The sequence below is a fragment of the Canis lupus genome, chromosome 20 (assembly GCF_003254725.2).
Source record: "Canis lupus dingo isolate Sandy chromosome 20, ASM325472v2, whole genome shotgun sequence".
Classification (NCBI taxonomy): Eukaryota; Metazoa; Chordata; class Mammalia; order Carnivora; family Canidae; genus Canis; species Canis lupus.
The window spans coordinates 13577070-13594221 of NC_064262.1; the positions used below are offsets into that span (position 1 = coordinate 13577070).

At 36.1% G+C, this 17152-nt stretch overlaps 1 pseudogene; it reads right to left on the minus strand.

The window, feature by feature from the left end:
• Window positions 1–5209: 5209 nt before the first annotated feature.
• LOC112662969 (40S ribosomal protein SA-like) overlaps window positions 5210–17152 on the minus strand; it is an 81800-nt pseudogene continuing 69857 nt past the window's right edge.

Consider the following 17152-nt stretch of genomic DNA (forward strand, 5'->3'; position numbering starts at 1 on the left):
CATTCTATTTTCTTTTTTACCTTTTTCATTAAAAAATGCTGGTTTTGATCAACTACAATATTTTCATCACTCCCTGTGGATTGCAATCTATGGTTTGAAAACCACTGTTCTAGACTTTGATATACTGAAGTTTACTCCCCTCTTGCTGGGCATTTGGATTATTTCCAGAATTTGTTTTCTCTTTCTTTTTGTTATCACAGAACATTCTGTACCACGTGGCTCATGTATTTAGCAGTTTGCTTCAGTTAAATCATTCTCAAGAATTGAATTACTGGGTCAAGGATTTGAAAAAAAAAAAGTATAGTTCTCTACAATTGCACTTTAATAGAGAATAATCTCTTCTAACAGAAGGCTGAAGACCTAATCATAGAAGGTAGGGCATTTCTGACATGTTTAGGAGACAGATGGTATAAACAACATAGGTCTTTATTGACATATAGCCATTAAACACTAAGAACTAGGTAGGATTGTATTGTAGGGAAAAGATCAGAATCAGAAGACTTGCATATCCATCCCATCATTGTCATTTGCCTGCTTTATGTCAATTCTGGTATCCTCAGTGATCACTACCTTTCTGGGCTGTTGTGAGGAGTAAATGAAATAGTACACCACCATAAAATGATAGTGCTTTATTATTACTGCCTCTATTCTTAAGGCTAACTCTGTACATAGCTCTCCTAAAGAAAACTGTATTCTTCATTTAATCATTTGGGGCATTAACGATACTTGATTGTTGGCCTCACTAGAAACTGGGTGGCCTTATACAGAGAGGGGCAGAAATTCTGGCAAATCATAGTTCCTAGAAAGCATATTTCATGTCTATAGAATGAAGGTAACCTCAAATTGGATTTCAGTGATACTAAAGGCACTAGCTTCTGCAGCTTGTCCCTGTAGCTTTTTTTTTTTGTTTTTTTTTTTTTTAATGCATTGGGGTATTGATTTGAAGAGCTGACAGAAGGATGAATTTGAAAAGGTAACAGAATGGAAAGCGAAAGGAAACCCACAAAGCTCTCTGGATGATTTTGTCCTTTTCCAAATGGGTTGGAGGGAAATTGAAATTTTTTCTTTATCATATTTTGCTTTCATCTAAAATCATCATGGAAAAATATAATTTATTTGCCTGATAGTATAACTTTATTGTTAAGATTCTAATAAATACAGCTCATATTTACCTAGGGTGGATCATAATTTATTTCACCTTTTGGAGTTATTGAGGTCTTCTGAGGCAAGTTTAACATCCACAGTTAATTGAAGAATGGATCTTTTTGCCTCAAATCAGGGAACCATCATTGGGAGGACAAATTAATTTTGTAAGTTCAAGTAGAGTCAATTCCTAGTTTCTCCTGGGGCTGACTAGCTTGTAGATTATCTAGCTTCTACTTTTCCCACCTCCTGCAAGTTACTTGTTATTTGTTAGTGACATTACTCTTTGCACTGGAAAAAATGATTTAAAAGAAGGATACACTTAAAACAGTTGGAATTTCCTATTTGTTAAATTGTTCTGATACAAAAATGTAGGGCAGCTTTGGGGCAGTGAGAATACTCTATGTAGTATGATGGAGGCATGTATATTTGTCCAAACCCATAAAATGTATAATACTAGCAGTGAACCATAATGTAAATTAAGGACTTTTGGGTGATTATGATGTGTCAATGTAGGTTTACCACTTGTACCAAATGTACCACTCTGGTGGGCATGTTGATAGCGAAGGAACTTTGCATCTGTGGAGGCAGAGGGTATGTGGGAAATCTGTATCTTCCTCTCAGTTTTGCTGTGAATCTAAAAATACTCTTTAAAGAAGTCTTTAAAAATGTCATTGTAGCAGAGATTGGAAGTATTACCTAAAATGAGGCATTTGTGAATTTCAGTTATCACTTGAAGGGTAAGTGTGAAGATTAAATGAGATAATGATTGCAAGATGCCTGGTTTAGGGCCTGGCAAGTACTGCCATTTTTACATCCTAGTTGGGAAAAAATAGAAATATAGCTGCTGCAAACAGGAATACCTTTCTCTTCATTTCTTCTTTGTTATTTTCTTTATGGCTGCTGTTAAAATTTCACTTTGACAGCATAGTACCTAAAAGTCAAAGTGAAAATTTTCTTTTTTTCTTTTGGTCCAGCAATGACACAAGAGTCCTAGAGAAATTTTCCTAAGGAGATTTATACTGGGAGATTCACTGTAGTATTGTTTGTTTTAGTGAAAAATACTAAGTAGAGACTAGCTTAGAGAAACAAAGAAAATGTGACATATTCATATGATGGATTATTGTATAACTATTAGCTGAATGATCAACATATGTTGACATGGATAGAGTTCCAAAGCATAATTTTGAGTGACAATCTTAAGTTACCAAATTATGGAAATAGTAAATATAACACATGAATATTTACATTTGTATCATTATGAATAATAATATTCATGAAGTAGAATACAAATATATGTATATAGAGTCTAAAATTTTTTGTAAGAATATATACTAAATTCATGATAGAAATTTCTCTGGGCAAGGGAACTAGTAGAACAAAACTAGAGCATGGAATATAGGGTACTTCAATTTTATCTGTGTTGTTTTATTCTTTTTAACAAAAAAGGACTCGTAGTCTCCCAAACAGACATTCAAATGAAGAGACAAATAGATAGCCACAATAACGTGAAAAGTCCTAACTTCCTTTACTGGTGTCTGTATTTCTATCAGCATTGTCATTTTCCAGATTACCTGGGCTCAAAAACCTAAGAATTTTTTTTTTTTATATTCTCCTGTTTTATTACCTACATCAGTCTTTCATTGAGTTATGTTACTTCTTTTAGGAAACCTCAGATCTAGACCTTTTCTTACGTCTTTACTATCATTATTCTGATTCACAAATTTACCACCTATGTAAGGCTCCCTGCATAAAACTTATGGCACACTGAAGTTGTGTGATGAGAGAAGTTTAATAAAGGGAAACTTTATAAAGTGTGAGCATAATGCAACAAGGGTTGTTATAGATTGGTAACAAAACAATAATACATTGAATCACCCTTAGACCTGAAAGGTTAAGGGGAAAAAACTATTATGATGAGGGTGAAAGAGAAAGAGACAGGGGAGTGAAGGAGAGAGAGGAGAAAAGAGAGGGAGGGGTGGAGGGAGCAGGAGAGAGAGAGAAAGAGTGAAAGATTGAGAATAACCAAGAATCTTCTATGTTTAGTTGATGCTACAACCACCTCAAGGAGTACAGCAGTGACTGGGGAATACGTGTCCTGACTTCTCTCCTTTCTGATGCTGAGTGGATGCATTCCTCTAGATAACCTCAGTGAAAGGCCAAAGAGCAAGAACATTGTTGCAGGTCCTACAGGTCAGCAGCTGGGGCACAGAGCAGGGTGGAGATCAGTGGGATGTGGATGTGGAGGTCTACATGGAAATGCTGCTTGCTATCTCATCTTCTAATGTTCGGACTTCTGAAAACATAGGTGTAGGATGTATAGACAAAAACTTACTTTAATCAAAGTAAATTTTACTGTCACATACTGTTATCACTAAAATGAAAAGTGAGAAGGGAATAGAAGGTTCAGATTGGGCTTTTCCAGATTCTTACATTAGTTGCCTTCTGTGTGATCCTGAGCAAGATGCTTGGCTTCTCTGTTTCAATTTTCTTATTCATAGAGTATACATGATTGTAGTGGTTTTAATAAGAATTAGAGTAAATAATTTATGTTCAGCTCCTAGAACAGGGCCTGATGAATAGTTAAGTATATTCATTAAATGATAGTGTTTATTCTCTGTTGTGATGAAAATTATTCTCCAAGCCTAAAAAAAGTCAAGCTATAATCACTGTGCTGTAATCACTGTGCTATTCAAATGAGAATTCAGGGATCCCTGGGTGGCGCAGCAGTTTGGCGCCTGCCTTTGGTCCAGGGCGCGATCCTGGAGACCCGGGATCGAATCCCACATCGGCCTCCCGGTGCATGGAGCCTGCTTCTCCCTCTGCCTATGTCTCTGCCTCTCTCTCTCTCTCTCTGTGTGACTGTCATAGATAAATAAAAATAAAATAAAATAAAATGAGAATTCATTAATTACTAGTGAAAAATACAAGATGTGAGATAGAATATCAAGGAGCATTCTAGGACCAGCCATTTTCTTTCTTTTTTGTTTTTCTAATTCTCTACTTTCTTCAAGTTCTAGCCAAAAACAAAACAAAACAAAACAAACAAACAAAAACAACAAAAAACACCTTTTTGGGGCACCTAGGTGGCTCAATCAGTTAAGTGTCTGCTTTCAGCTCAGGTCATGACCCTGGGGTCCTGGGATCAAGCTCTGAGCCCTGCATTGGGTGCTCCTCATTCAGAGGAGAGTCTGCTTTTCCCTCTCCTCCCGCCCCTCCCCCCACCTCATGCCCATGTGCATGCGCATGGTCTCTCCTTTCTCTCTCTCACTTATGCTCCCTCTCTTAAGTAAATATTTTTTTAAAGCACCTTTCTAAAAAGCCTTCTCCAATTCTGCAGCCACCAGAACTTCTTTGAGTCTCTATCACATTTTAGAAGCCAAATACTAGATTGTGTGGTTATATAACCACCTTATTTCAGCCTCCTGTTATATAAAAATATGTATCTCTGTTTACCCAGCTAGATCAGAAGCTTCTTGAGGACAGACATAATCTTTTTTTAATTCTTAGTACGTATTTTCATTGTTTCCTCTGTCTCTTATTGCCTCCCTCTCTCCTTGCCCTCCTTCTTTCCTTCCTTCCTTTCTTCCTTCCTTTTCTTCTTCCCCACTCCTTTTTTCACCCCATTATTTAAGCTGCAATACTTTATTGAGGAGATACTAGGTACTGTGCTACTGATGGAAGGGTGCACATGGATAGAAAAGAGAGGAATTCTGCCTTTGTAGAGTTTAAGGTATAGTTGGGGAGATAGGGCATATGAATAAATTAACTATAGTCATAATTATTCCATTTATAATGCTAGTCAATGTAGAAAACAGTAAGTACTGTTAGAAAATCACACTTGAAGTCTCTGGATATTTGCACTGTAGAAAGATAACCTTCGAGGAATAGGCAAGACCTCAACAAGAAAAGAGCTGGTGAATGGCCAGAAATTAATATGAGAGGATACCCTCATTGCTGACTAACTGGGCAGTGTGCCATAGTAAAGGCAGGAGGAGGATAGACTCTGCCATAGTGTTCTGGAGTTTCCGGGATATTTGCTACCATAAGGTTAGCTTAATGGAGCTTATATTCCCATTGAAGGTTTCTTGAAGCCCTCTTTGGCATTAACCTGTTTATCAAAGGTTTCAAGATAAACATCTGATATTAAGCTGTTTTTAACAATGCTTACTCTGACAAACTCCTGATTTTTCAGAACCAATTTTGGAGTGATATGTTGGCACCAGTGGAAGTCTTTGTATGAATTTAATGACATTAAGAAGCATAGCCCATAAATTGTTATATGCAAGTTTCCATTTTAAGTAAAATTCACATTCTCTGCCTCTCTGAAAATTACCTATATTAGAGTCTATGTAGCTAAAACGACGGGGGGGGGGGGGGTTGTCACATGGTTATGTGCTGCAAATTAATGATATGATAATTATAGCTAGAAAATAATTAACCAGATCTCTACTATCTAATAAAAACAGAGAACAGAGGAAGAAACAACAGATAATTGAGTCTTGCCAGATAAACATCCTGAGACTTCTCTAATTATAGCATGTAATATATAGCATAAAATATGTATGCAACTATGAAGAAAGAGAAGATATTCTGTGCTGTTGCTGGTCTTTTATCAAGCAGTTTATTAGATAATGTTTACTAATGATATGAATAGTTGACATTTCTGTAGTATCTCATATGTATTGCCCACTGTTGGGTGCTTTACACATATGATAGCATTTAATTAATTATTGAAACAATGCAACTTTAGGTCGAAGTTTGTTGAGGAATGAGAGGGAAGTGAAAATCATGAGCTCCCCTTTTGAGAAATTTGGCTGTGAAAAAAAGAGGACAGAGGTAAAAGGAGGAAATTGCACATGAAATTGTGTGAAATACTATTTTTTCCACTTTTCACCCATGCAAACAGAGGCACAGAGATTGCATGGGACCCAACCAACATTTTACAGAGCCAGTAAAGGAATTTCATGCCATTTTATTGGCTTCTACGGCAGTATATCATCTTTAACCAGCTGACTATACCAGTACTTCAAGTCAGGAAAGCATAGGATCTGGATAATCCATGTTGGATTTCTGAGAGAAGGCTGTGGGACAACGCTAAGTTGTTTCTCAAAGTTCTGAATCAGCATGAGGTCAGAGAGAAGTCATCTTCATTCTTATTTTTATGCTGCACCATCACTGGAAGAGTATTCTAACCTCAGTAGGCCCTCAATAGCTAACAACAATAACAAAAACTTCAATAGGTCACTTACCTTGTGTCAGATGCTAAGTGAAAGCTTTATACACATCATTCTTCACAACAATGATATAAAGCATATAATCCTATTATTCCATTTTAAAGATGAAAAGATTTAAGCCCAGAGATGTAAAATAACTTCTCCAAGGTTATGTTCCTACTGAAATTGAGTTTAGTCGTTCGGATCCAAAGCCCAGTTTATCAACCACATTCTTAACATATCTTACTGAGGAAGGGAGTGGACAATCATACAGAGTAAGGGGATAGTTTATACTCCACAACTATGTGTTTTCATCTAGCTCTTGATTTGGAAGCAGCATTGATTTTCCTGAAGTCACTATTAACTGGGCACTTCTGATCTTATGCCATTTCAGGACTTAGGGAGGCTAGGCTTGATATTATTTTTGTTAAGGGCTGCAGTAGCCAGTCTGCTTCAGTGTCACTGATAGGTTAAAAAAATCCATTTTCTCGGGATCTAGTACATCAGATGTGAAGTGAATGCTACAGATCTGCTTAATGAGTCTTGAACATGAGCAGTGCATTGGCATATTTAAGACAAATTGCAATTGTCAGATATTCCTTTGTGGCTTCCTCTGAAGTCTGTGAATGGAGGTTATGGTTCTCTGGCAGTTTTAATCTTTACAATTTTTTCCCTTTTGTTTTGAAACCATAAAGGGTAAATTATCTTCAGAGTCTTTCTTAGTGGATGGAAAAAAATATTCTGAATGCTTCCAAGTAAAATCCTGTACCAACATTTAGCTAACATGATCATACGATTGCCAGAGAAAAAGATACTATGCATAAAAATATGGAGATATTTAGTACAGAAAAAAAAAATTGTGTGCATTTAGAGTCCCAGAAAGCTTTCAGAGGAAACAGCTTCTTTTGCCTCTCACAGCCATTAATCATTCCCTCACAAAAGGTATTTCTGGTATCTTGAAGAATACAAAGACAATACATTTGGGAATCCACTTAAAATGAAATAAAGAATTAAAAAACAACTCTTAGCTGGAGCAAACAAATAATTTTTCAGGCCCTGCCACATATTAATATATAATGATGTGTGTCCATGTATATCTATACCTTTGAAATGTGTATGTATGTTGGTTCTTAATCTAGCTTATTAGAAGTATCAACTACTTAGAAGCAATGGTGCTTCTAGGTATTAAGTACATTTTGTAATTTTGTTGCCCCTCAGAAGAGATATCTCCAAGAATGGTCTGAGGAAATGAAAAAACTCAGCATTTGCAATAAGTGATATAGGATCCTCAGTTTCCACTTGACTCTCTCCCACTCAGCTATTCTGAGGTTCATGTCTGTGTGAACTGTAGTATTAAAGATGAAAGTGGTGTGAAACAACTCTGGAGAAAGGAAGTTTTGTAGTCTCAACCCCAAGGGTCAGATAAATTATTCTTTTAGGTGCTTTGGCAGAGGCACTGTTTTGAAAGGCAAAAGGCCAGAGAAGGCCTGAGAAATCATGTCCATTGTTTTTGACAGCAGTTGGGGGTGATGATCAGATTAAGCAAGACCAGCAGGCTGTATTTTGAGTGAGCCCTGAGAATTCCTGGGAGTGTGTCTCTCTTTATGTATGCCACACCAGCGCTGGCCCTTGGCTGTTGTCAGTCTGATGGATAGCTAGAGCTAAGGCTTTAGGTGCAAGGACAGCTGGAGGTAGGAAAGGGTGATACTCCTGAGAGAACTCTGGTTAATCTAGGGCTATACTACTTGAAGATTTTGGAAGCCAGAGAATAAATGTTTTCCTGGAGGTTCAATTTTACTAGAAGATTTGAGATGAAAATCATCTTTCTGATAAACATGAAAAAAATAAATATATAAAAGGAAAAACATGGAGGTATTGTGAATTAGAAGGCAAAATCACATGCATTTTTAAGATACAGAGATTTTAAGGAAATAATAAACTGTTAGTGGGTTAGATTCAGGTCACCTCTCCGTATGCCCCAAGCCAGTGAGAATGTGAAAACTAGTCTATTTTTAAGGGCCCTGTATTGTCATTTTTGAACAATTAAATACAATTTGTGTTCAACTGGGAAGGGATAAAAGACTTCTTGTTGATTTAACTAGAAATTTTAAACTGAAATTTGAGGTCTGAAAATTGTTACTTTAGAGGCTCAATCTGACACACAGGTCGGATTTAATCAATAGACGTGTTCAGTTTGATCCATATTATTCATTTTGTTGATTAGTTCTAGCATTTATAAATCATATTTCTCATAATAATCCAATTTTTCTTTTTTAAAAAAGTTAGAGGAGGGGGGGGATTTAGCAACACCAAGCATGATCTCTTGCATGGCAGTACTCAACTAGAGCTAAATAATGCCTCTCCCATCAAATGTCTACTTCTACTTCTAGCTCACCACAGCTCCCACCAACCCCGCTTCTCTCACTAGATCTGTGAGATCTCTATTGACTTCTATTTGTGACTCATTCTTTCAGGCAAGATGCCACTGGGGTTGTCCTTGTGGCCTTATTTTTGTAAGATTCATCCCTCCTCCTCAATTCAGTCATGTACCCTCATGAAGATGATGGCTATCATAGTAATCTATAAAGGGAGTTAGATTTCTTTGCATTAAGTGCTTGCTGAAGTATTGATTTTAAGTGTGTGTGGACAAGCTGCTCTGTGCAATGTCTGTATGAAGACTGAGCCTTTAGGATGGTGTTTGTTACCTTGGTAGGGACCTACAAAAATTGCCCATCCCAATGTTTTGCCCATTTTTTGACTCAGTGAATGTAACTCTTTAAGTTAATATGAAAACTTAATGTGAGAGAGGCATGTGTGAAGTTTGGTATGGAGGGGAAGGTGTGCTACTTAGCTGTAGCTTTAGAGAAAGACTCTCAGATTAGGAATTAGGGTCCTTGGGTTGCAATCCCAACTCCACGCTCACTGTATGTTCTCAGGCATGATGACAGTGCTGATGCTTGATTTCCTCCTCTGATTTGGATTGCATTACCTGCCTTTTCAATCTTCCAAGCTTGTTGAGAAGCTCAAATGCACCCTTTAACCAGGGTTGAAGGTTATAAAAACGTTACAAATTTAGACATCATGTTCATATGACTTCCTAAATACCTATAACTAGGTATTTCTCTTTGCATTGTGACCATTATAATCCATAGTATAGTTAGCTGTATTTTCTTTTCTTTTCAGTTAGTTGTATTTTCTGATGGTGATGTAGTTTCCATTTTTAGAGACTGAAGAGAAAATTCATTACAACAAGATATGGCCAAGTAGGCCCTTAAAATGATAAAACAATATCTTGCTATTCCCTTATTCAATGAATACCAGAGTTATCTACCACTAGCTCTAAATAAGAAATAATAAAGTTATATAAAAATGTTTTTGATTTTTATAGGCTTGGAGGTCACTGAGACCCAGCTTTATATTCATTATTTGCTAACACCATTTTTCTTTCATGCACTATGGATTTGTGAGGGTCTTTCTCCTTTCAGGCAGTCAGGAATATGAATTTTATATTGATCTGCTTACGGTAGTTGATGTAACAGCATCTTGTAGCAGACATGCTGCTGGATATATCTCTTTTTACCTTTTATAACTTTTATTTTTACTTTTTTGTATTTTATAGCTTTACCTTTTATATTTTAGTGTTCTCGTTGGTGGCAAAAACATCAATGTTTCTCCTTGAACAATTCTGAACATGTTGTTTGATGTTTTCTGGCTTAGCTCTTAAATCTTGTGTGGTGTGGATTACAAAGAAAAGAGACATTAGGGATTCTATCATCAATCTCATTCTTCAGAGCTTTCAAAATAAAACTTTGAAAGGCACTAGATTTTCTGCAGCCAAGGAGGTTTCTGGCATTTGCATTCATAGGGATGGCTTGCACAATAATCCTTCTGAACAAGAAAGCAGAACACCATTTGTTCTGTTACTTATGGTGTCCCATGGTCAGAATTTTAAAAAACATTCTAAAGCTTGAAACCTAGTTTAGGACCAATAAATATACTATAGCCTATATGCAATTATGTTTTATTAAATTCAATAATTATGTCTTTGAAGAAGCCAAGAAATTGTTAGAGACTTGTATTTTTTATAGATTTGTGCTGTATAAGAATTTTCAGATTACATTGTCAGTGACACAGAATTATCCTAGGCTCTCATATTTAGAAATACCTTACTTATGATCAATATCTCATTCAATATTTGCTTTTCTCCTTATAATGTCATTGCCAATTTGTCATAAGGTCCTGTGTTTCTTGTAATGTATTCTGTAGAACACTGGTTCCATGAAATGCTCCCGCAAAGTAGAGTTTAGTGGTGAAAATCATTGTTGATATGGTTACATCTTAGTTCCTCTCCTTTGAACATAGTTCTCCATTAACTAAGAGGAGAGTTGGAGCCTAGAAGTGAGTAGATGACTTTAGGACCAAGAAGAATGCTGTTATTATCTCCTTAGCTATAGATGTTATATTATTAACAGCCTTTTGACTTCACTGTTCAAGTATCTTATTCACATTGATTATGAGTACTCATTTACCATGACTAGGGTTATCACATACTTTATCATCTAAACTGAGATGCTTGAGAGAAAGAAGGGAGTGCTACTAATAATACTTCTTCATAAAAGGCATAATTGGGTCTATTGGGTAAATTGGGATGTATGGTCACCCCATGTTTGATGAACTTACCTTGCTTTCAAAGCCTGGCTCACATTCTAACTTCTCCATAATGACGTTTTTGTTTTCCTTAGTTAGAAGTAATTCGCTGCACTGAAATCTCTTTCATTAAATTTATCACTTTATACCTTGTCTTAATAATTCTTTAGGTGTATACCCATTAGGCTGTAAGCACATGAGAACATGATTTATATTTACAACATCTTTCTATGTCCAGTACCTATACATATTACTCTGTCATAATAAGTACTGATAAATAGTTTTAAATGAGTGAGTGAATCCATGGATGGATAAATGATCCCAACACCAAAAGTCTGATAGCCTTATCAACTGTTACCTTTTTTCTCCTCTTAAAATAAATGGTCTAAACTTCATCCATTTCACCATCACATGTTTTCCATAAGCTTACTTCCTTCAGGCAATTTTGACTCTCTCTTTTATTTATTTTCTATGTTGGGATCTGTTTAGATAACCCTTGGATTTCTTTTTTCCTATTTTGGCTGTATATTGGCCTAGCCCACCTAAAATAGAATTTTGTTATTTCCAGCAGCCGATAGGCTAAAATACAAACTCAAACTGACATCCCAAGCCCTCCAATAATTGGGTATAATTTACCAATTCAACCTTATTTTTTAGACTTTTTATTCCTTAATTGGTTCCTTTGCCTAAAAAATGGGTTAAAATCTGGTTCTTTATCAGCTTTCCAGCCTTGTCCCTTGCTGTTTTCTGCTCTCTACCATGTCCATCCATCATCAAACTATTTTCAATTCTCAGATCATTTGAACATCTATACTTTTGCGTGTAATTATTTATTGTTTAGAAAAACTTTTTTTTGTGACTTATCTATTCCTACTCATTCTTTTAGACTTACCATAATCATTACCTTCTCTGTAATCTTTTTTTTTCATCCTTCTCTACTCCCCAGCCACTATTGGGTACTCATTCTCTGTGCTTCTATTTGTATAGCTCCAGTACAATATGTATCACAGTGAATTATTGACTAGTCTATTTCTACTTCAGGCTAAGTTTCTTGAGGCCAGGGATATAGTTTTACTTTATTTGTATCTTTTGGGCCTAAGAATGAGTAAAAAGTTCCCAGAAAATATTAATTAGTATTAAAATAACTAATGTTTATTGAGTACTTACTGTGTGCTAGGCATTGCCTTGTTGAATTTAACCAAAACACCATCTGAGATAGGCATTTTTAGTATTGCCATCTTACATATAAGGAAAAGTAGAGGCTCAAGTAGGTTAAGTAACTTACCCAACAACAGACAGCTATATTACAGCATCAGGATCAGAAATCAGGCCACCGAACTGCAAAACTCATACTTTTAAGCACTGTACATATTCATTCATTTATATCTCTAAGCATTGGCATGTTTGTGGAAGAACTTCTCAATTTTTTTCTTTTCTATTAAATGTTTTTTTTTAATGTTTTATGACACAGGCCAAAATTTATTTCCTATTCATTTGTTCCATGACTGTATCAGCCTTACCTTCTAGTATTCACTCACTTGGCCGTATGCTTCACAGAGTTCAGTATTTTAACATAAATGACTTGACATGTATCATTTTTCAAATCAATTTCTTAATTTTCTTTGGACTTTCATTGTGTTCTCCATTTAAATGACACTCCAGCCCTTCCCCAATAGTAAATACTTATTGCAGTTTTGGATACTTTTTAAAAAAGATTTTTTATTATTTATTGGAGAGAGAGAGAGAGAGAGAAAGAGAGAGAGAACAGCTAGTGAGAGAGAACATGGGTGTGTTTGGGAGGTCCAGAGGGAGAGGGAGAAGCAGACTCCCTGATGTACGGGGAGCCCGACAACGTGGGGCTTGATCCCAGGACCAAGATCATGACCTGAGCTGAAGGCAGATGCTTAACCCACTGAACCACCCAGGTGTTCCTACAGTTTTGGATACTTAATAGAACTTTGATAGGTATTTTTGGTTTAATACCATATATAGTTGGTTGCTTTTGTTGGTTTTCTGTATATGAATCTCTACAAGATTGGAGGTAGGCTAGGAATCTGACAAAGTTAACCAATTTTAAGACTGATCATTGTCAAATTCTCTTCACTAAGGAAAGGGTTAACTATTTTTAACAAGGAGAAAACAAAAAATAGGCCTGGCACATCAAAACAGTGATCTCACCAATTGCATAGACTCCGTACTTGAAAGAATCCTTTGAAGTCATGTAATTCACCTCCCTCTGAAAACAGAGGAGGAAACTGAGGGACATCCTATGTTGTTATTCAAAATTCCCCAGCCTGTACAGCAAACCCTGGACAGAGAACTTAGGTCGTGGCTATTTCAGGTCCTGTGCTATTTCTATTATGGAAAATAGACATCTGTGAGTGAACATGTGAAGGGTCAAATGCAAATACTTCACACTTAAAAGTGTTCCAGAATGGAACCCTGGCTCTGTGTGGAATTGCTTTTTAGATGCCACAGGGTTTTAAAGGATACTATGACAGTGAGCTATGAAGCAGGACCAGCAGCCAAGCAGCCCCAACAGAGGATTAAAGAATTGATTGTTGATAGTTGGTCTGTACAATACATCAGGCCAAGTGGATGCCACTAGCCAGGATGCCAGGCAAAGAATTTCTAATCTCTTCCTTTACTCTGCTGACTTGGCCTTTTGGGGTAAGAGGTGAAAACTGCATGGCTAAGTGTCTAAATATATTTTGTCTATCCTTTGAGAGGCTCAAGAATTACTTAATGGTTTCCTGAAGATGTTTTCTTCTATCAAAAAAATTACATGCTCAAAAAATAACAGTTGAAATGAAATTGGAGCATCCAGAATAATGAATATGTTCTAAAGTATGCTGTGAAGTTTTGTCCTTGTGAATAAATGATGGTCCCAAGGGGCCTTGTACATAACCATTATTACCAGTGAATGTGGTGCACAAACTGGTCCAACCAAGCTGCCAAGTCTGGCAGAATTACTTCTTTTAGCTTCCAGTGCATGCTGTTTAATTTCAATAAAAATGAATTTTTGTTCCAATTACAGAGGGCTATTATCCTATTTGAGGTTGTTTTAAAAGCTGCAACAGGTTCCTTTGTCAACAGCGTAATATCTTGTAATGACTTAAATTAGTGTTCAGTTTGAACATAAAAAAAGAAAAATCTTCTGAAGGATGATGGAGGCCAAAGACAGAAAGCTGTGATGAATTTTTAAAGGTGCATTCAGTTTCCTATGTAACTCCTGTCTTTTCCCTGCCACACAGATGTACATTTACTTTCATGCACAGATATACAACTTTTAGGCAAATATATTCAATCTAATATTTACTGAGTCATTATCATGTTCAAGGCATTAAACCACATGTTATAAGAGGTAAAAGAAGCTAATAGTTTTTAGGGAAGATGCTACTTATGCATGAGTTACATATTAATTAATTAGATATTAATGTAGTGTCTATGGCCAGTACTGTGCTCATGATTAGAAGGCACAGTGAACAAAATTATACATGGTCACTAGGCCTCATGGAGCTTATAGTTTTGTGAGGGAGACAGTTCAAGTCAAATTCCCAAATGGATAAATGTATAACTATAGCTGAGATAACTGCTCTGAAAGAAAAGAATATGGTTCTATGTATACATGTAACAAAGGAACTAACCCAAGATTGCTGTGGTGGTCATGGAATTAAAGGGCTCTAGAGCTGATATTGAAGGACTACCACAAAGTGAAATGTGGTGGTGAGTATATTAAGGAAGGAAGTAACAAAATATGTGATCAAGGGGTAGGAAAAATGAGATTTGGGTTGGGAAAGTCAGAGAGACTTGGTAGGAGGTGGTGGCTGTATTCTGAAGAATGAGTTATGAGTTACATAGGTTCGGGAGCCTTTAGAATCTCTGGCATATTGTTAATGACTCATTCATTATTCTTCCTTTGTTCTGTGTTTCAGTTTTTTATCCAATGTTTGATTGATTGATTTGTAAAACCCTAGAGTTCAGGTATATAAGGGTTCTGGATTACAGAGGCATTGGGGATCTACCAAGAATAAAAGTTCACATTTTTGAGAATAAAGCAGACTCAAGAACAATATCCTGTATTTTTCTATACCATCCAAGTGTTTTCCAGGTGGTTATTGCATATTATTTTAATAGACCAAGTAGCTTTCCTTATTTGTCAAGTGACATTCTTTATCCTGTCTTCTAGTCAAGCAGTTTTGCAAAATGAATTAGACATTCTGAAATGTTGCCAGTGGTCATGATTTATGGTTTAAGTAATTGATTACTAATCACAGTGAAAGTATTACGTTTTAGGAAAAATTACCTTAAAAATAGATTTAAGATTACTTCTGTGGGAATACCATTTTCAGTCTCTTGAAATCCTTGATCCTAATGCTTTCTTGAACAAGAGCAAAAGGATGGAATTTCAGGAAACAGAAGGGAGAATTGCACAATCTCTTGTTCAGCATGGCTGTGGAACTGACAGATGTGAATGTCATCTGTCACATGTTCCTGGTTTAGAGTCATTGGTGGACCATGAGCTCCATGAAAGCATAGTCTATGACTTAATTATTTCTTTTTCTCTTCACAGAGACAAAATGCTACATCCATTTGTTCATTCACTCACTCATCAAATGTATTTTGTGGTTTTCTTTCCTCATATCTATCTGTTTAGCATTAAGTGTTTGTGACTGTTAAGGTAGGTAAGGAATCTGACTAGGACAGGCAATTTGGAGACTTGGGCTTGTCTTCAGTAAGGAAGGAGCTTAGGAAGGAAGACAGAAATAAAGTTCTATGTATCAGCCCCCATTCTAGGTGCTGGGGAATTAACTGTAGGGAAGCATACACAACAATACTTGTCTTTATGGAATCTACATTTTTGTTGGAAAGGTAAATAAGATAAATGAATGAAATTTTCAATGTGCTAGGGATAAGAATTATAGAAAAAATAAAGGAAAAAGAGAGGGGAGGGATATAACAGCCTAATGATAGTAATGGTGATCATGCTTACAATTTTAGATGAATGGCTGCTGACAGCCTCACAGAGAAGGTGATATTTACATTAAGACTTGAAGGAAACAATGGCACATAATTATTGTTTGTAAAGCATTTGTTGAGTGAATAAAAATTATTTCAGTGAATTGAGTAAATCAAGGTTGTTTACCAGGTGGACCAAACAGGGAAAGGAATTCAGAATATTATTTTTGCCTGTTCCCTAAGATCAAATGTCAATTTTATGGCATCGTTAAAAGCAGACTGGCCCTACCCGAAGATGAGGAGTGGAAGGAAGAAGAGTGAAGGAAGGAATGGCCTGACCAGGGATTGAGGAAGGAAATGGTGGAAGTAAATCACAGGTGTTCAGACAGAATGGTCACCTAATACTAGTTCAGAGGTTACCTGGAACTTCATCTTCTTGTAAGTTCCTATGTTTCCCTGCCTTATCGGTCTACACCTGTCATCATTTTTCTCCCTTAGATTATGCCTCTGTTTAGGAGGGTTTGTATTAGACCTTCTTAGAACCAAATAGGCATGTGCATTTTTTCCTAATCAATCTATCATTAATTTTCCTTCAAAAACTTTTTCAGGCTGGTAACAAAAATAAATCATCAGTAATTGCTAGTAACGGCTGATTTGTCTGGGATTATCACTGAAGTATAAAATGCAATTTAGAATCTCATTATGATTATTATTCCATTTCATTCACTAAATATGGTGACCTTCTAATTTAGAAATTTAAGATGCTTATTAGATAAATGTTAAAATGGTGCTGGTATAATTGTGATGATCTTTTTCTAGTTTCTTTTCCATTTATAATGTTTTGTTTTATTGCCATTGGGGGATGGGGTTGGGAGGTAATGGCCATTTCTCTTACTATCTTCTCTGAAGCCAGACATTAAAGAGACTTGCAAACTTTAAAACACTGCCACTCTTCTCATTATTTTAGTTTTTGGAAAAATAAAATTTTTCACAAAATATTTATATTTTATTTATATACTTATATATATCTAATGGGTTCAGGCTTCTTATTTTTATTTTAATTTTTTAAAAAAGATGTATTTATTCATGAGAGAGAGAGAGAGACAGAGACACAGGCAGAGGGAGAAGCAGGCTCCATGCAGGGAGCCTGACGTGGGACTCGATCCAGGGTCTCCAGGATCAGGCCC